Raw genomic sequence first — 21941 nt, 5'->3', positions numbered from 1 at the left:
TAACAACTGAAAGTAAGACATAATTAAAGCAAAGGGGAGTAATTCAGTGTTAAAATAAGTGGTTTATTGTTTAATAATTTATAATGATTTATAATTATACATTGAAGATTGATAAAGTACAGAATTAACGGTCGAGTAAGGTTCAGGCTTTGGTGGAGTATGGTTCAGAACTTTAAAAAAGTGCTCATTTCAGACTTTTACTGGTTTGTAGTGTATATTGCATTTCATTAGTTCCAAGATTTTACTATTGACACGGATAAAGCAAACGTGTTTTGAAATATATATATCATAAGAAGGGGCCAAAGAAATGTCAAAATGATAGGCAAATGAAACGAAAAATCATCTCTTCTTTCGTACATTTTTACATTGCGTTTCACTTGTGATATCCAAATAAAAAAAAAAGAATTATTATCAAAAAGATTGATTAAGAGTCACTCCCCTGTTATAAATGTCTGCAGTATGGTAAGTGTATTCCTGATTTTTCAAAATTATCATTATCAAGGTACCGTCAGTGTTTTGTTTCTATGTGAATTGAGAAAGGTCTTCATTGATTTTGTTCATAAAATAGTATTCCTAACAATATAAGAATCTTCTATTATAAAAGTTGAATTAAGGTCCATATGAATAACTAATAACTTAAAGATAACGAACATAGAAAAGAGGCGAAAGATACCGGAGGAATAATTAACCAAAGGTCGATGAAAAAACGACAACGCCATGGCAAAAAAAGACACATCCCAGCCAAAAACAGTATACAAAACACAACATAGAAAACTAAAGATTGAGCAAAAATGGTGTTTAAATGGAAATAAACAGCTTTATACTCTGAGTATCATTCCAGTAAGATTATCTTTTATAGGCTTTATATGGATTTAAGAAAAGATATTCAAGTGTAGTGTAGACATTCTTAAATTTACGATTGTCAATGAAAATGAAATTACCAAATAATGCATGCAGTTGACCTAAAACATCCAACAAGACTTTTGTTAGACTACAGTAGATAAAGTAAAAATATGTTTTATAGTTACAAATGTATAATAAAAAATTATAAAAAATAATGTTAACAATATTGATAATAATTAAAGTATTAGTTATCAAAACAGGCTCAATTTATCTGAATTTTACAACATGCTTTCACTCTGACTGTGACTTGACAATCATGTCATATGTGCTTCGGTTTCAATAATTACAATAAAAGTCTTAACTTAATTTTCTTGTTAACAACTAGTTTTACTTTCTTACTGTAAGAGCTATTTTCATGGTGAAGATGGAACTGTATTTTGAATTGAATGTGGTGCTATTAAATTTACTTTTTTGTAAAAAGATATGTATCATGAATAAGTATATGATGAAACAGGTGTTATGTAATTTATTCTACTTCATCGATATTTAGTTCCAGGAAAACTAAATGTGTATATTGTTATTTTCGAATTATGCCTAAATTTTATCCTTCTACATTAGTCATACAAAAATATGTTTTTTGTATGTTCACAGTTAAATTGCAATTATTCACAAAATCTTTCTAACAAAGAACTACCTTTTCATAAAATTATGAATGAATCTTTAACGTGAATGGTAAGTTTGTTATCACATCCACACGCAGATTTACTCACTTCTCCGTTCAAAGCTGCATTTTCTGTACAACTTATGTTCGGAAACCACTGTTTCAAATCCCCATGCAAACCAAAACAAAATTAAAATACTGATGAATTCACTCGAGGATGATGCCAGGCAATTGACTAGGAGTACAAAAGAAGACGAGGATGCTCTATCTAAATGAATTAAGTCAGTTAGATCTTTGATACAAATTAGAACGGGTCTATGACTACACATGGTAAATAGATCTTTACAGACACAAATTCTTGGGTAACACCTGTCAAACCTCCATGACAACTATGTTGTTGTCCCCGCAGATAAAGCCCTTACACTCATTTCACTAAAATCACTCGTACATGTAATTCATGAACATTTCAGTTCAACTTACGATTAATTTTAGTCGATAGATGTTTTTTTTTTGTGAAAAGAGCCACAGAAGAACATTTAGTTCGTGTGTTAATCACATTATATCAACTACTTGATAAAGGAATTCAGTTTGACCATTCATTTGGAAACTCAAACTATACCACGCGACACTTACCAAAGAGGAACTCCTTAATAATCATTGGTCATTTTTTGTTCCATTAATTTGGAATGTCAATAGAAGATGAAGAACTTGATCTGCTTTCACTTTTTTATGGATACATAAATTACATAAGTGTCATTACCTACAACGTTATATTAGTGGGTCTTCCATGTCCATCACTAAACCTCTTTCTAAACAATTAACACAAACTATATCAGCAATCAAAAACGGGCTTTAAAGTTATTGTGAAACTACCTATTCTAGGGCTGTGTGATTAAGATGTGGATACTTAGAAAAGAGCCGAAAGAAACCAAAGGGACATTTAAACTCATAAGTCGAAAAAAAACCTGACAACTCCATGGCAAAATTTGCAAAAAAAAATCAAATGACAAACAACAGTACACAAACACAAAAAATAAAATAAAAGACTGAGCAACACGAACCCCACAAAAAAAACCGGGGTTATCTCAGGTGCTCCGGAAGGGTAAACAGATCGAGCTCCACAAGTGGCACCCGTCATTTAACTCATGTAAGTACACACCAAAGTAATCCATAGATCTGTTTGGGTAAATAAAAAACTTATTATCTTTCCTCTTGCAATAGAATAAAATATTTGAAGTTTCCAACATATGAAACGAGCATTCCCCATTCCAAACTTTGAATTGATGTTTCATAAATGACCAACTTATACCTTCAACACGTACGTTAATTAATTTTGCATCCGACTATAAAGGGGTAAAGCTGGCGATAAACAAAGGAACACAACTACGTCATCAGTGAACCTTAAATAATCATATTAGTTTCAATTGTTTGTCTTTAAGTGAGTTTTTTTTCTCATTTTTTTCCATTGTAAAAAGCAGATATTAGTATTTCCATTGGTCTTTTTATGCTATAATTCTTTCAATCAAAATTTAGAATTGCAAGAACATAGAACAGCATTTGGGTATTTGAGTCGGACATATTTTTAGTATCATTTGGTCTTTGAAGATATATATAGTAAATGTTCATAAACTCATTTCGTCTTTATTTCCATCGACGGCCTCAAAGCCTTAAGCCGTTGCGAAAAATTATCAAGCCTCCTTTTTCATGTTTGTTCCATTGTCTGGCAAAATACTTATATGAAAATATGTATTTTACATTTCTTCCCAATTTAGGAACTTATGCATGCAGTATTTAGGCCTATCTAGAGAGCACAGTAGACATTGCAAAAAATAAAATAACAAAAATACCGAACTCCAAGGAAAATTCAAAAGATGTCACCAATTGTAACGAGGGTCATTAGGATAATATACTATAGAATACTCATGTTAGTCAAATTAGGACGTAAGCCAATTGATTATTGAATTTTAGGATCCTGCAATATTTGCTTAAAAATTATACATGAAATAAGAAGGTGCTTTAGATTTGACAGATTTATGAGGAAGGATATTGCCAAAATGAATGGCATCCTGACCTTTGATAGAAGGTAAATGTTTTAGAAGGATCCTTAATTTAGAGGGAACAATGATTCATCGATGTTCAAAACTCGCATATCTATTGTAATATTTTAAATAAGTGTGGATTCACAAGAAGATGAACAGTACAAGTTACCCTAAGCTCTGAAACAATTGATCTTTTATAATTCATTTAATTTGTCATCCAATATATTATTTCAAGTTATTGTAAGATCGTGGTGGCTGATTTGGCCGTAAGTGCCATAAACATAAATTTTGAATAGCTTATTAAATGTTGTACTGTTACACCATTGTCCCGGGTTTGGGAGAGGCTTGAGAGCTAGAAAACATGTTTAAACCCGCCACATTCTACATGTGCCTGTCTCATGTCAAAATCCTGTTATTCGGTAGTTAGGATTTGTTGTTGTCTATCATATTTGTATTTCGTTTTTTGTTTTGTACAAAAATCAGACCGTGAGTTTTTCTAGTTGAAATTGTTTTACATTTTGTCATGTTGGAGTTTTTAAAGCTTACTAAATGGTATTGGATTTGTTTATTGTTAAAGGCCGTTCTGGGACATATATTTGCTAACATCTACGTCATATGGTCTCTGGTGCAAAGTTTTCTCATTGTCAATCATACCATATCTTCTTTTTTTACAGTTTTACAAGGGTTTTCGGTTAACTTACCGTTCGGCTTATTCATGTTTTACTGCATTACCAAATGACTACACCACCTAATAGTTGCTTTACGCTTCTAATGGACTGTTTATTCCGAAAGATACTATTTGCTTATTAGCTAGTCTTTAAGTCCTTGAATAATTGAGATAATTTGTTTACAAAACTAATAATGACAAACATAAAATGTAAACATATTTTACGGTAAGGGAATGTAATTAATCAGCAGTATCTATTTGTACGTATTTGTGTTCTTTCCATAACTTTAAAACTTGATGTATAATAAAGTTTCTCTATTTGAATAATTTCATAACCAGGTATGAGGGGTTGGCATTGGGGTGCCGAAATCCCGTTTTTTGTAATTTTATCACACTTCCCTTCTTTATCCTATATCCCACTTATTTACTCCTGTGTCCCACATTACAAAAGCGTGTCATCTTCCTCATGTATTGTGATAGTTAACACCTTACAAATCTGACTGATCAAATCAAATTCCGTTAAAGGCCTGGTTTATTCATTTGAAAATACTATAAATGTATCTGTAATTTTGAGAAATACTGGCCGCTGGACGGTATAAGCACTATTAACTATCACATCATTCCAAAACTTTACACTTATTTTTACAGTCTTAGAATTGATGTCATTATGAACCTTGTGCTGTATACTGTAGCGACACTATAGTGTTAACTTATCAGTTTTGAAATATATTGACTTTTAGTGTTTGTAATCATGTTGTGCTGGTACACTACGGTCCATTTTTGGAGGGGATTCACTCTCGCAATATATTTAACCCCGCTTTGCATAATTGACATAATATGTTCTTGAACAAGAATAGAAGTATGGATTGAATGTATGAATGGTAAGTTGGCTGTTACACGTCAAGTAGCCAAAAATTATAAAATTTGTATTAAAATCAATATTGTAATCCACCAATGCATAGTTGGTCCTAGAGAATTTGACTGTTAACCTGTATATTTTATTGAGTGTGATACTCACAAGCATTGTTTTATTCGTATATTTAACTTCCCAAACTTCTGTTCTATGGGGTTTAGATTAGGGTTGGGTTACGGTTAGGCATCAGAGTTTGAGTTAGTGTTAGGGCTAGGGTTAGGGTAATCTAGGATTAGAGTTTATGGTTAAAGTTATGGTTTAAGGTTAGGTTTAGGGCTAGGATTTAGGGTTAGGGTTGAGGATAAGGGTTAGAGTTAGGGTTGGGATTTGGGTCATTTAACTATTTAAAACATTAACTATACTTCATAATAATAGATTTCATTTTTACAAAGGTTTTCGGTTAAATTACCGTTCGATTTATTTCATGTTTTACTGCATTTTCCAAATGGTCACACTTCCAAATAGCCTAGTCGCCTGTTTGGATGTTAGTTTCAAAGTATACAATCTGCTTACTAACTAGTGTCCTTGCATAATTGAGATGATCAGATTATGAGTTGGATGGATCGATTAGATGTATTGATGGTTAAATGGCTGGTACTAGTCCAGTGTCAAAAATTATGAAATTTGTTTTAAAACTACGATATTTATCAACCGATGAATAGTTGACTGATAAATTTAAATTTCTATTGAGCGTAATGTTCAGAAACAGGGTTGTTTTCGGATTCAGCTTCCAACCTTCTGTTTCATTGTTTATGGTTAGATTTAATGTAAGGGTTAGGTCTATGGTTAGGGTTTAGTATGGTTAGGTTTAGGATTATTAAACTATTTAAAACATAAACTATACGTCCTATTATATATATGATAAAAAATGATAGCATCAATATTACCACAATATCAAAGTTTTATGGATACTTATTAATCACTAAATATAAAATCTAAACATATTTTACATTATTGGCATTTGATTAACCAATATGATCTATTTGTAATAATTTGTGTTCTGTCCGTCTTGTTTGAACTTGCTGTAAAATTACAATGTTTCATTTTGAAAAGTTTTATAACCAGCTAAGAGGGTGGTGAAACTGGGGTTCTGATTTCCCAAATCACGCTGTTTTGAAATTTTATCCCAGTTCCCATTATTTTTTCCTTCTTTTTCCTACATCTCACTTTTTTACCCCTATATCCCACATTCCCACCTTTGTACTCCTATATGCCACATTCCCACCTTTGTACTCCTATATGCCACATTCTCACCTTTGTACTATTATATGCCACATTCCCACCTTTGTACCCCTATATGCCACATTCCCACCTTTGTGGCCCTATATGCCACATCCCAAAGGCGTGTCATCCCTTTCAAGTATAGTAATAGTTAACACGTTACAAATCTGACTGATCAAATAAAATTCCGTTTAAGGCATAGTTTAATCATTTGGAATACTATGAATGTATCTGAAATTTTAAGAAATACTGGCCGCTGGACGGTGGAAGCACAACCAACTATCAAATCATTTCAAAGCTTAATTCTTATTTTTACAGTCATTGTGAGCCTTGTGTTGTATTCTGTAGCGACACTAATGTTATCTAGTATCATCATTTTTGTAATATATTGATCTTTAGTGTTTGTAAGAAATACCGGGCGTTGGACGGTAAGAACCGACAGCTATCACATCATTCCAAACTTTACTCTTATTTTCTAAAGCTATTCTTACAGTCTTACCAAATTTCTATTTTATGAAGGTAGGGTTAGGGCTAGAATTAGGGTTAAGTTATTAAGCATTAACTATATGTCCTGATAAAAAATATAATTCAGTCTTACAATTTTTTTCAGTTAACGTACCGTTCGATTTATTCATGTGTTTCTGGATTCCCAAATGGCCACATCATTTAAATAACGCCTGTCGCTTTTTATCGGGCTGTTTGTTGTTAAGGATACCTTCTGTTCACTAGCTAGTGTTTACTTTCTTGCATAATTGAGATAATAAGTTCATGAAATATACTGTAATGGAAAAAGCAAAATAACAAAAATACCGAACTCCAAGGAAAATTCAAAACGTGAAGTCTTTTATCAAATGGCAAAATCAAAAGCTCAAACACATCAAACGCATAGAAAACAACTGTCACATTCCTGACTTGGTACAGGCATTTCCTTACGTAGAAAATGGTGGATTTAACCTGGTTTTATAGCTAGCTAAACCTCTCACTTGTATGACAGTTGCATAATATTCCATTATATTGACAACAATGGATGAATGTTATTGATGTAGGAACGGTTGGATGGGATTACAATTAGGGTTATTAAGACATTTAAAAAATTAACTAAACGTCTTGAAAATATATTCTAGTTTGACAAAAGTTTTCGGCTAATTTATCGTTTTTTTTTTTTTTTTATTTACTGCTTTTCAAAATGGCTACACCATCAATTGGTGTTTTTTCGCTTCTTTCGGCTTGTTACCATCTGGTCACTAGCTATTGTTTATGTCCTTGCTTAATTTAGATAATAAATTCATGATTTAGAATGGATATATGGATAGTTGAATCGCTGTAACACGTCCAGTGTCAAAATATTATGATATTTTTACTAAAACTAGGATCTAAATCCACCGATGTAAAGTTGGTCGTCAAGGATTTGGCCCTTAAATAGAAGCTTCTATAATTGATTTTATTGCTCACAAGCGGTTTTTTTTTTTTACAAATTCAGCTTTCCAAAATTCTGTTCTATGTCGTTGCCGTTAGGATTGGCCTAGGAGTAGGGTTAGGACTAGGGTTAGCCTTAGGGTTAGGGTTTAGGTTAGGTTAAGGGCTTATGGTAGGGATTATGGTAAGAGTTAGAGCTTAAGGGTTTTGGTTAGGGCTCGTGTTGGGGTTCAGGGTTATAGTTGAGGTTAGGGTTAGGGTTAAGGTTACGATATTTATGGTTAGGGTTAGGGTTAGGGTATTGTTAATTGAACTATTTAAAACATTAAACATACGAACGGATAACATATTTTACTTTTAATTTTTTGCGATTTTGTTTAGTCATGTTTTGCTGCATCCCCAAAGCTTTTGCTGCATCCCCAAAGATATAAAAGGGACATTCGAAGTCATAAGTCGAAAATAAACAGGCAACGTCATGGCAAAAAAAGAGAAAAGACCAAAAGAGAAACAACGGTACTCAATATACAACATCGAAAACTAAAACTAAAGACTAAGCAACACGAAATCCCCTCCCGCCCCCTAGTGTCAAAAAGATATAAAAATTTTATACTAAAATTAAGATTGTTATTCACCGATGCATAGTTGATCGTAGAGGACTGTTAACTCTGAGCATATATTGAGTGTAATACTCACAAACGGTCTCTTCGTATTCAACTTCCCAAACTGATGTTCTATGGGTAAGGGTTAGGGGTTAGGGTAAGGTTAGATTTAATGTGTTGGATTAGGGTTAGGATTAAGGGTTAAGCTTAGGGTTAGGGTTAGGGCAATTAAACTGTTTACAACATTATCTATACGTCCTGATAACATATTTCAGTTTTACAAAAATTTTTGGTTAACCTACCGTTAGGTTTTTTTATGTTTTACTGCATTCCCAAGTGGCCACACCGACTGTTAGTTCCGAAGGATACCAATTGCTCACTAGTAGTTAGGTCCTTGCATAATTGAGATAATAAGTTCAAGAATTGAAATGGATGGATGGATTTGATGTGTGAATAGTTGCAGTGCTGTTACACTGCCAGTTTCTGCAAATTATGAAATGTGTTCTAAAACTAAGATTGTAATCTACCGATGCACAATTGGTCGTACAGAATTTGACTGTTAACTTTTATCTTCCATTGAGCGTAATGCTCAAAAACGGTTCTTTTTTTCGTATTCAGCGTTCCAAACTTCTTGTATAAAGGGTAAGGGTTCAGATAAGGGCTAGGGTAATTGTTTAGGGTTAGGATTAGGGTTAGGGTCAGGGTAAGGGTTAAGGTTAAGGTTAGGGTTAGGGTTAGGCTTTAGGATTAGGGGTGTGGTAGGGTAATGGTTAGGATTAGAGTTAGGGTTAATGTTAATGTTATCAAACTATTTAAAACATTAATCATATGTCCTGATAATATATTTTAGTTTTACAAAACTTAAAATTATAGCATCAATAGGACTACAAATATTTAAGTTTAACGGATAATCAATAATCACTAAATACAAATGTATAACATATTTTACATTATGGGTACTTGATTAACCAGTAGTATATATTTGTAATTATTTGTGTTCATTTCATCTTTTTTTAACTTAATGTACAACTGAGTTTTCTCTTTTTTTTTATTGATTTTATAACCAGGTACATGTATGAGAGGCCGACACTGGGATGCTGATTTGCGAAATTCTGCTTCTAGATCCAACTTTTTTACCCTTATATCCCACATTCCTACTTATTAACCCCCCCCCCCCCCTTTTCCACCTTCTATCCCACATCTCAAAAACGTTTCATCACCCTCAGGTATGGTGATAGTTACATGTAATATGTTAAAAATCTTACTGATCATAACAAATTTTGTTTAAGGCATGGTTTATTCATTTGAAATACTATTAATGTACCCGTTTTAATAAGAAATGCTGTCCGCCGGACGGTAACCACCACCAATTATCACATCATTCCAAATGTTTCCTTACATTTTCTACAGCTATTTTTACAGTCTTACCGTTAGAATTTATTTCACTGTGAACCTGTATTCTGTATAGACACTAATGTTTTTTAGTATTATTACTTTTGAAATATATATATATCATGAATATGATGTAATAGGTGTTATGTTATTAATGTCATTTCATCAATAATAAATTCCAAGAAGTATGGTCCTGCAAGTGAATTTGTAACACATGTTCATTTGCATATATTTATTTTAAAACATTTCCAATTTCCTCATCTTGCATCGATTTCAAATACAAAATAATGTTGACGCTTTCCCGATTAGCATTGGACATAATTATCAAAATATTGTTATTGCAGTACACCTGAATTCAGTTATAAGTAACTGATATATCATGTATACCTAAATGATCAAAACGGCTGCTTCACTAAAAAGATATGAAAAATACTGTTTAATTTGCATGTTACGTGTTTATTTTCGGTATGAATAAGGGGAAAGGGATGAAGGAGGGTCTGGGAGGGTTACAGAATAGAGATAAATGGGCCAAGAATACAGAAAAATACAGAAAACAGAAAAATGGGAAAAAAATAAAGCATAGAAAAACGGGCTAAACAATAAAGAATAGAAAAACGGGCTTAACAATAAGGAATAGAGAATAATGGGGTTTTTAAATATCAAAAAAGAGGAAAAAAGACTTAAAGAATTAAAGAATACAGAAATGATAGACCCCCCCCATTAAGACCTTCAGGTAGGGTACACTTCGGTAAAATGGCAACCATACTACGCAAGGTAACCAACGTATGACCTCTGTTCTGTATAAGTGCACTTTAAGAGGCCCAATTACATATAAAACAAATAAATAAGCTGTCCTTGGCCGTCTGCTATCCACATATCAGAATAAACTAAAAGTCTTCCATAAATATTTTACAATTTCGTTTGTACATAATGCAGTTCTATATCATTAATATTGTAACTCATACATGTATGGTGTTTAGTTTGTTTCTCCCAATATTTTGGCTTGATAAATTACAAGACTTAATGCTTAAAATGGAACCGCTAAGGAATCGTCGTAATTTGTATGCATAAGATAAACAACTTACAACCCTATGATACTAATATATAATATAGTATACATTAGTCTTTGGACTAGCTTTCACCACTAAGGGTGACTGGGGAATAATAACTCTTGGTCTTCTTCCGTCCGGCAGTAAAACCCTTGCCAAAGTGGGGCGTCCTTTTGGCTGTGCCGGATGTTTAAGTACGCTGCCTAGTCCGGTCAGAATGGGGACGTTAAATCCGATACCTCGTGTTAAGAGAGTGCCACGTTCTTTGTACGTTAATAAACACTGCAACAACTCTTTGAGGAGCCTTTAAGTGGCCTGCTGCAAGGCCAAAGTTTTGCTTCTGTCCAATATATCCTTATTTTCCAGTGGAAGTTCATGTGTATTACCTTTTTCAACTGATTTTTAGAGTTTGTAATTATGCTGTGCTATTACACCACTGTCGGAGTATAGGAGAGGGTTGACGGGCGGAAACATATTCAACCCCGCTTGAATTGTTTACATCTTGTCATATTGGGGTTTTTAATAGCTTACTATATGGTATGGGTCTTGGTCATTGTTGAAGGCCTTATGGTGACCCATAGCTGCTTTACTTACGTCATGTGGTCTCTGGTGGATAGTTGTCACATTGACAATTATATCACATCTTCTTTAAAAAAATTATTAAAAAGATAAAAGTAACAAACAAACAAAAACAAAACAAAACAACAAAACAACAAAACACAAACATTTAAGCAAAACAAAACCTTCACAAAAACTAAAGTAAGCAGTGCTAAATGTTGCAAATCAATGATTGTCTTATAAGTTATTGAATACTCAACTTATTTATTTTTTGTATGCCCGTCTACGATGATAAAGGGGCATTGTGTTTACTGGTCACTGCATCCGTCCGTCTGTCCGTCCGTTTTTCAGTCCCCCCCCCCCCCCCCCCCCCCTCGTTTAAAGTGTTTGGTTAAGATAGTTTACCATGAAGATGTGGTCACATAAATTGTAAACTTGGTACAAATGTTCATTACATGTGACTTTTTTACATTATATGCCAAATTATGATTTTGACTATTACGGTGATAGTTGGAAATAAGTACATTTTGAGGTTAAAGTTTTTGGTTTTAACCATTCAGGTTTGATCTCCTAAAACTTGGTACACTAATCTTGTTCAATGTGAAGTCACACGAAACTTAATAGAAAATAATAAAGGATATGGGGTATCCATCCATGACACAAAATCAGTACATGCATAGCTTAACAAAATCCAAAAAGCAAAGCAACATCGCTTTTATTGCTGTTATTTATCGCAAAGTCACAGTGAGACCTTCAACGCGGAGCAAAAACTCTCATCTCACTGCAAGTTTGAGACGCTCCCTAGCACCGGTTTGAGCGGAATTCTTTGCAAACTGACGATCACGCCACAACTATTGAACTGAAGAACAAAGCCATGATAGATTGATATCAATAAAATAAATCTGGCAAAGAAATCAAACATTTACTTTCATAATTTAGTTAGTACACTTGTTCATTGTGAAGTGATCTTTTAAAATTACGATTTAGAGCCTTATTCCTCGGTTCACTTGAAATGGACATACGATATTTCTAACGGTTCATGTAACTAGACTGAGCAACACAAACCCCAACAATAACCGGGGTGATCTCGGGTGCTTTGGAATCGGTCATGTAAATTTGCAAACCCTAAAATTTGACCGAGCGTTAATTTTTAAATTGAATCGAAACACATTTTTCATGGCAAAGGATCGACAACACAGACATTGAAATATTAAAAGAGCACAAAGAACAACTTAAGCAAGAGCAACTTTGGTTGTTATTGCCAAGAGAATAAAATTTCACCTTTATTGCTACCCAGTTATTATAACGTATGGTCTTGCCGATTCTTAGTCAGGAACATGTTATCCTGTAATCAGATGGTTAACGTTAGTTGTTCCTTAGGCTATAGACTTGTTTGAATTTTTGCTCATTAGTGAAGGCCGTATGGTGATGTGTAGTTGTTTACATCCTCGTTTTTGTTTGTGGATTGATAGTTATCGCAATAGATTCACATCACATATCCTTTTTAGTTCAAAGATGACGATAAAGGATATCACAAATAAAGGTAAACGAGACGTAATCGTTTTGGACTATTTTTAACCCTGTTAATTCGACAAATAAAAATGTATGATACCAATTTATATCACCTTCTTTAACGTCTGAATTAACCCTTTATAGCAAATGTAAACGTAACTTGTATCACGATGACGCAGTTTGACTTTGATTGCGACATATTATGTTTTATCATCAAAATCAGGCAATTGTGCGTCTATCGTATTACCCAATAAACCGTGTAATCTGTCAATTTGGTAAAGAGAAATTAAAGAAAAACGTAAAATTTCAGGACGAACCCAAAAAAAGACGAAATAGTCTGCGATACGTTTTTTTTTTTTTTTTTTTTTTTTCAAATGATGTAGTTTTTATTTTCAAATGAGCAAGAAATGAAATTAAAGTTCAAAGTAATAATCACAAAATTGTATCCTTAGATATGTCAGTACATTATATATATATATGTACTCCTTCTTTCTTACAGAATAAACAGGTACAGTGCAGGTAAATATTGACGCCAGTGCATTATTCACACCATGAGGGGCAGGTTGTTTTGGTACATAGAATTTTGGAGATACGGTTTGCAAAATGATGGCAGTTGTTTCCCCACCATCCATATGATCCATATTTTCTTTGATAATTATTTGTGCAGCGTTTGATACAGTCCACGCTTAGAGAACTATATCCAGCGGGTTTACTTTCACGCTTGGTTGAGCACTTGTCAGATTCCGTTGAGGATCCATGAGTATAGATATCGCCGCTGTTTATTCTTTCAAAATAATATCCTTTGTATTGGATCCATCTATGACTAAGAGCTTTAGTGCCTCGCGATGGTGCATCTCGCTTTCCTTTCTTCGTCATGCAGAATAATTTTGTTGTTCCAAAATAGTAAGGCTCTCCTCTAGAAGGATCTACAAGTTACAAAAGATTACGTAGGTTGTTTGTTTAAATTTTGTAACACGCACAGTGTATCTTATTAGAACCATAATCACATAAAGGTGCATGAGATATTTTTGTATATCACTTTTTATCATAAATGTGAAGTATGAATGTCATGATCTGCAGATAGTCTGCATAACAAGTAATCTAAACGATGTTGCATTTTGAAAGTATACAATGTATATTGACCCTTGATTATGTTGCAAAAATATAATGAAAAATACATATACAACATGTTTACAAACCATTCTAAACTACACATTATGTCGTCAAATTTCAAGATAGATCTAGATAGCAACATTTAACATTTAAGATATGGAACCGATGGTCATATCAGTATAAAGATAAGGAGGTGTGGTATGATTGCCACATAAAAAGGCAACAGTAGTTTGCCTATAAGAAGACAAATCAAGGAGCGTGATTGGGTGCGTCGACAGGTTAAGCGTCTTATGCTATTTATGACCCCAAAATCACACAAAGAGACAACCATCTATCTGCGACCAGAGATTGAAAACAACTTTAGTTCCGCGTAAGGCCTTCAACTATGAACAAAACTCATATCTTATTGCAAGCTATAAAAATTTGTTGTATTTTTTGTATTTTTGGGGATGACCGAACTGTCCCTGAATTGACATTTTACCCTAACAGAAATGAATTCTTCGTTACATTATACACAACTGTTAAAGCATAACAGCAGGGTGTAAAGCCCGCAGACGTTTCATAAAAAGAACGCATAATTTCATTTTCTCAAATTCTGAATATAACGCAAGTTGTGGAAGAGTGATATCTTGAATGAGTTGATTATTTTAAACATGTTGAATTCCTTTTAACCGAAAGAAATACAATGTAAATACTGCTCCACTGTTCCCGTCCATTTACGATAAATATCGACTCCATAGATAAATATGAGAAATGTTGTACTAAATGACATATAGAAATACAATTACCTTTGCATTTGTAACTTTTTCTGCAACACCACCAACCAGCAGAGCCAGTAACTAGAACTACCATTGTCAAAAAGATTATCTGCAAAAATGGCATTAACAAATAAAAGTATATATACACTGCTATGCGCATACAATATAGTTTAACGCATGGGATTTTTCTTACAAATTATTTTGATAAGAAATGAGTACTGTTGATTAATTTTTATTGTAAAAACAAATATACGAAACTGTTATATATGAACTTTTGTTATCGAATGAGAAATTTCAAGCTATAGAATAAACATCTCCAAGATGGGAAAGATTTTACTTAGGTATAACATGAATTTTTAGAGTCTCAGTTTGAGTTTCATATCTATTTAATAATTATCCCTATATATCAATATTCTAAACTTAAAAATAAAATGTCATATCTTTGAATAAAAGAAATATTGCTAAACGTCAATGAGACAGCAGCCCAACAACAATAGACAATTAATAGATATCTAGAGGGCAACATACAGTCTTCAAAAAAGTGTCTAAACAATGAGCTCTAAATCGTTCAAGGGCTATAGAAAGTTGTGAATATAGTTAACATACCCGTAAAACAAACTTCATATTGGCATGCGCAGGAGAATCGATTACAGTGGAAATTTGATTGTCATTTGATTTCTATTTCTTTTATATACTAGCGAAGAAATGTGTGTTCTCGTTTATACAATTGCTTACAAGGAAATCCTTTACATATTTTTTACATGAATTTTTAACCGCATTTTGGCAATATGCTTTTTATCCATCTGGCCTCAATATATACTTGAGCTGTGGTCGTATTTCTATTTCCGTCCTCTTCGAAACTGGAGTTTTATTAAAACTGCTGTACGGTCTTGCTGTCCGCCCTTGTACACATGTACCACAGTTGATATATACAAACCCTGTGTTTGTAAACAATGGGATTACTTTAAACGTACAAGTATTACCATTTCTTAAGGTAATTAAAATATAAAAAATGTAAATGCGGGGCTCACGCCAATAACCGCTGATAACCAAAAGTCATCTAGAGAGCAATGTACAGTTGTCAACAATAGACATAGAGGTGTGTATATAGTATATCAGGTTCTAACAAAAAAATATTGACGAAAACAAACAGCTTATTTATTGTATTTTTGTTTTTCGAATATCTGTCTGATTACAGGAGATATAAATTATATAGAATACATTAAACTTAGAATTGCAGTAGAATCTATGTAAAATGTAAAAATTAATATTATAATACCAAAGAGATTTCCACAAACTGATTTCATATTTTTCAATTGTACCAGTAATTAAATGAAACGAGACCCTTAAATATCTGCGCTATTTTCACCACAATTCACCATTATCATGGAGCCTGTCTGATTTTTTTTAAAACAGTTGTACTTAACAATTAAAATTATAGCAAAATAAAACAGGAAGATCCTGGGTTTTTTTTATTATTCTTCCTTGTTTGATTAAGCACGAGAAAATGAATAAGGGATTGGAAAAAATCCAGAAATACTTAAAAAATATATTTAAACCCGGAAGATCTTGTGCATTAAGGAAGGAGCACCTTAATTTTAGTTAAGTCGTTGTCGTTTCTTATTTTCAACTTTTACGTCATGCTTTGGAACTCATTTGACTTTTTTTCCTGTACGCGGCATGCATATTATTTTGAAATTGTGTATCTGTTAATATCAAATTAAAAGCATCTCACTTTTTCTCTTTATGTTTTAATTTTGTTATCTCACCACTTTCTTTTACTTTCATATTCTTTCTTCCCGATACATTTCATTTATAAAATTCGGGAATATCGTTTTTCCCTTCAGAATTATAGTTTTCAAATGCTTGTATATCTTGCATTTGTTATCTGTGTGATTTAATAATTTAAACGTATTATACACCGTTTGGTTTCTATGATACTTTACTGTTGTTTGAATTTGGCAGTAAACACTTCCTGTTTATAGGACATCAACGGTTTACTCAGCTTAAGATCTCTTGACAGTATTTCAAAACAATCGAGTATGTGCTTCTAGTATTTTAATTCTTCATTAAACAGAACTGGTAGATTCATCTTGTACACGGAAAGGCCGAAATGGTGACTGATAAATGCTTTGAAGATAGAAGGCGGTGTGGGTCATCTGGTTATCTAATTGGTTACGGCTACAAGTACTGCGATCATTTAGAAACCTATACTACAAGTTTACAAGGTGAGGTAAAAACATTGGATTAATTGTGTCAGACCATGCTTGACAAGAAAACTGATCGGAAAATACCAGGAAAATGTAAATGCGGGAGAAAAATGTGAGGAGTTAAAATCCTACGCATTTGACACCCATGTTAATTGCTATTTGAACTGTGGCTTTTGCAACATATATAAATCAAATTTAGGTGCTCTCCACGATGTCTTTAAGTACAGGGACATGATGTCATGGAATGCTCTCAAACAGATGTCAGCAGTGGGATATAGATGTCTTAGCTAGCAAAGAGATGTTTGATATACTAAAATTGATGTCTATATATTAAAAAATAGAAAAATATGGTGCCTTTTTCATTAGCCTCAACTCGGGGAACATTCAAAATTCGAGTAATTTCACGGGTTGAACAAAAACACTTAACAAGACAGGAACAAAGATAATACATTCAAGGTTTGGTGGGAGGGAAAGCGAATCCAACCTTGGTTAGTTTAACGGTCTTCGTAATGAGTATTTTGCTTGGTGCAATGATTAAATCAGTAGACAAAATCGGTTGCATTTCTTTGTCATCCATTTGCTTTACTCTTTCTATTTCAGTTTTTTTTCTTTACATTGCCCATTTGGTTATATTACCACAATGTATATAGATATCAGTGGCTTTCCTATTTTTTGTCACAGCAATCCTAGGAAATAATGCTAAGTTGTGAAGAGAACATCGAAGCAAAAACCCAACAACATTGTGTGCCTGTGCCAAGTATGGCTATCTGCACCATATGTTTTTCCGTTGTTTGTCTTTGTACGTCTATTGTTCGGAGGAGTCGTGTGGCTGTGTTTGGTGTGGTCTGATGTACAGTACTGTCCAATATCTGATAATTTCTGTTATCCTTTTTATGTATTTTGTTCTATGTTTTAACGCAAAAAAAAAATTCGAATGACCCCATTAAATTTTTAGTAATTTACGACTTAAAACCAAAAGATCAGAAGCGTTGCTTTGTCTAATACTTGATTAAATTGATTAAATTTAAAGGATGAGTTTTTTTTTTTTTTTAGTTTGCTAGTTTTGATAACGGTCATTTCATTTTTTTTTTGCCCATTGTTGTGTAGTATTGGCCAATTATTCTGTACTCTGTAAACCCCATCCAGACCCTCATATATCAATGCTTTGCGTTTGAGTGTTCCTGGTAAAGGTTTATCCAGAAAAATGCTTCGGAAACAGCAAATTTGTGAAGTGTTTTCTTTTTTTTTTTTTTTTTTTTTTTTTTTTTTATTGGTGAACAACAGTCAAAGTGATGTACATGGCAGTTATTCTAAAACGGTAATTTTACAACACTTTTGGAATCTTAGTTCATCATTCATGACCTTCTGATAATAACATTAACGGTACCAATTTTACTGCACTAGATGCGTATTTTGTCGGAAAATTAATGTCGTTAAAGTGATGCTCGAGGCCAAAACATTTAAAATCCAAAACCTAATACATACTTCGACGAGATGAGAAAATCAAAACGGACAAGAAATAAAACCAAACCCAGACAAGATATCAGAGCTATGCATGTGGGAGACACGTACTTAATTCAAAATGAGTTTGAAATTCTATAATAGCAAATTTAATTAAAACAATATCAGTATGTTCATGCTAATACCGAAGTACTAGCTACTGGGCTAATGATATCCTCGAGGACTAACAGTCCACCAGCAAAGTTATCGACCCAGTAGTAGTAATAACATTAACGGTACCAATATTACTGCACCCGCACGTATTTCATTTAATGTCTCTTAAGTGACGACGCTCGAGGTCAAAATATTTGTAAATTCAAATCCCGATACAAACACTGAAGAGCTGATAAAATAAAAAAGGATCAAACGTAAAGCGGTTACTTTCTAGATCAATAAAAGGCAAATGTTTTCTCTATAATCTTCAATTGTTTAAGGTATTTTAACCCATTTGATACAATTCTCATCAAAATAACAAATCCAATTAGAAAACAAACTATCGGCCTTTTCAAATGTTTTTTTTTTACTTTGTTCTTATGTTGTGGTGTAACACCTCTGTCACAGGTCAGTGGGAAGGGTTGGGCGCCGCAAATATGTTTAATCCCGCTACATTCTATAAGTGCCTGTCCCATGTCAGGAGCATTTATTTGTTGCTGTTGATGATATTTGTTTTATGTTTATAACTTTGTATAGTTTATTCGTGTGTTGTGTTGTTGCACCACTGTCGATGGTCAGGGGAAGGGTTGGGCGCCCGCTAACATGTTTAACCCCGCCACGTTCTTCCTGTCAGGAGCCTATAATATAGTGGAGTATATATCTCTCCAATTGATACAATATTCCCGGGCTTGTGTTTCCTATCATGATTTCTTTGATAGAGGATTGCTGCTCACAAGGAAGCTATTAAACCAAGAGTTCCAAATGGTGAAGTTGAAGTCATCCCTTCGTAAATTTTACGGACGCCATCACGAGCTGGTTGACCGTTATGGTATAACCGTTTCACAGATGATATCGGATATGTTCCTTATGTCGTAACTACAATACCCTCCCTTTTCACGAATGTGACTTACCGAATTAGACTATTTACCGGATTTGTAATAACATAAGTAACACGACGGGTGTCACATGTGGAGCAGGATCTGCTTACCCTTCCGGAGCACCTGAGATCACCCCCAGTTTTTGGTTGGGTTCGTGTTGCTTAGTCTTTAGTTTTCTATGTTGTGTCATCTGTACTATTATTTGTCTGTTTGTCTTTTTATTGTTGGCCATGGCGTTGTCAGTTTGTTTTCGATCTATGAGTTTGACTGTCCCTCTGGTATCTTTCGTCCCTCTTTTGTTGGTGTATATCGTATTTGTTTTTTCATTAATGGTTTTGTACATAAATCGGGACGTGAGTTTCTCGTTTGAATTGTTTTACATTTGTCAGTTCGGGGCCTTTTTTAGCTTGATATGCGGTATGGGTTTTGCTCATTGTTGAAGGCCGTACTGACCTATAGCTGATAACCTTCTACTTCATTTCGTCAATGGTGGAGAGTTGTATCATTGGCAATCATACCAGATCTCCTTATTTATATATTCCATAACATAAACCTTCATATCAAAATTAGTGTATAAAAAGCTAGAAGAGGAAGTGACATTTAATGATAGTAGATTATAATCATTTCAATTTAAGAACACCACGAAGGACACGTGGTTCTGCTGCATAACATATCGGAGAAGCGATTAGCAAAGTGGTGGCAGTTATTTGACAACAGGCGATAGCTACCATAGCGTTGCCTGTACTTATTCGTACAACGTTTCAAACAATCTATGCTCAAACTGCTGTATCCGGCTGGACGACTCTCACGCTTAGAAGAATATTTATTAGAGTCCTTAGGGGCATTTGAGCTAAAAATATCCCCTCCATTCTTCAATCGTTAAAGATAATGGCCATTTTATTCGATCCATCTGTGCTTTAGTGCCCATGTAGGTCGAGATGGTGACGATCCACGTTTTCCTTTTGCCATACAAAACAAACGAGCTGTCCCAAAGTGGAATGGTTTTCCTCTTGAAGGATCTAAAAAATAGAATTTAAAATTGTTTAGCAGTTGTAAAAACTCTTCTAAGAATATTATTACATTATTAAAACATTTTATATCAATTTCTAATGATTTTGAAAAATATCATAAGTCTTAGAACAGTTCATACGAGATAAAGGGCTCTATTATCATTTGCAAAAAAATGGTCTTCAAACATGCTACAGAATGGTTAACATATTCAAAAGATCTTTCAAAATTATTTGAAAATTCAATCCACCATCACTACAACAGATATTATTTTAATATTTTTACGAAACATACCACTACACTTAGATGCAGTGCATGGTCTGTGCCTAAACCAGGTACCACATCGGTTCCTCCTTCACCAAAGCCATCCAAACGAATTTGTTACTAGAACAGTACCAGAAACGTCAGCTGTTTTTGTAAAAGAAAACTTAAAAGTACTCTTGATTGATTTCCAATTATGAGTGGATTTGTGGAATATCAATGTCTATCAATGTCTATCTTCATTATATTACCGATAATTGTGTGATATTATTATTATTATTATTATTATTATTATTATTATTATTATTATTATTATTATTATTATTATTCATACAGAAAATTCATTTTTTTATCTATTGAAGTTTAATTATTCAGTGAAACTTACCATGAAAGTTACTTTCATTGTTGTTGGTGATTTTCGTGTGAATTCCGTCAAGGAACCGGTGTTAATAATTTAATTAATTGCAGTTGTAGAATATATAAACGTATCATTTATGGTAACATATGCTGCGTAGTTGGTTCTATTACAATGTTTATCATTATAAGTTCCGAGAAAAAGTACAGAATCTATACATTTAAATTATTGAGAATTCAACACATGCATGATCATTTTGTAAACAATCGGAGCAGATGTCATTTCTCTTCAAAAGAAAAAGAAAATATATTGATTAAATACCAAAATTTTCTTCACCAAAAAAATCTTTGTAAAGGTGCAAGTTACAAAAATTGATTTAATTGATTGACTTTTCCCTAGTTTTTAACTGATTTTTTTTTCTTGCCCGATTGTTGATTATTTCATAATCAATACGTGAATCGCTAGTTCTCTGTCGAATCCAATTTTGATGTAATATTTCCTTGCCATCTGTGTTTTGCCTTTGTAAAAAATTTGACCATGAACGATTATGTCAGACAGCAAAAACTATTTTTGTACAGACAACATTCGTAAAAATTTGTCTACTAAAGAAATATATATATTCAAGAATTATTTCTCAATCATGCAATTAGATTTGTCATGTTTCTCCGCTCTCTGAAGTTGAATTTTTGATATTTCAAAAGAGTATTCAATGTATATTGATGAAGCATATAAAACTAATACATGTAGACCAAATGCGCGTCGGGCGTATAAAATTATAAGCCTGGTATCTTTGATGAGATTTTTTTACTGATATTCCACTGTCAAAATACGATCT

The 21941-nt window shown here is 33.2% G+C and overlaps 1 protein-coding gene and 1 long non-coding RNA gene across 3 annotated transcripts in view; one reads left to right on the top strand and one right to left on the bottom strand.

Annotated features, from left to right (window-relative positions):
* The window catches only part of LOC127719768 (RING finger protein 207-like), a 108909-nt gene that overhangs the window by 16130 nt on the left and 70838 nt on the right, over positions 1-21941 (top strand). The gene's annotated exons all lie outside the window — the stretch shown is intronic.
* Positions 20217-21292, bottom strand: LOC127719774 (uncharacterized). The gene is made up of 3 exons (XR_007990482.1): positions 21137-21292; positions 20785-20898; positions 20217-20501 (listed from the first exon to the last, which is right to left on the bottom strand). It is a non-coding gene; the product is annotated as an uncharacterized LOC127719774 (long non-coding RNA).

This window comes from Mytilus californianus, unplaced genomic scaffold (genome assembly GCF_021869535.1).
Source record: "Mytilus californianus isolate M0D057914Y unplaced genomic scaffold, xbMytCali1.0.p SCAF_11, whole genome shotgun sequence".
In the NCBI taxonomy this organism is placed as follows: Eukaryota; Metazoa; Mollusca; class Bivalvia; order Mytilida; family Mytilidae; genus Mytilus; species Mytilus californianus.
This window is presented reverse-complemented; position numbering and strand designations above follow the sequence as displayed.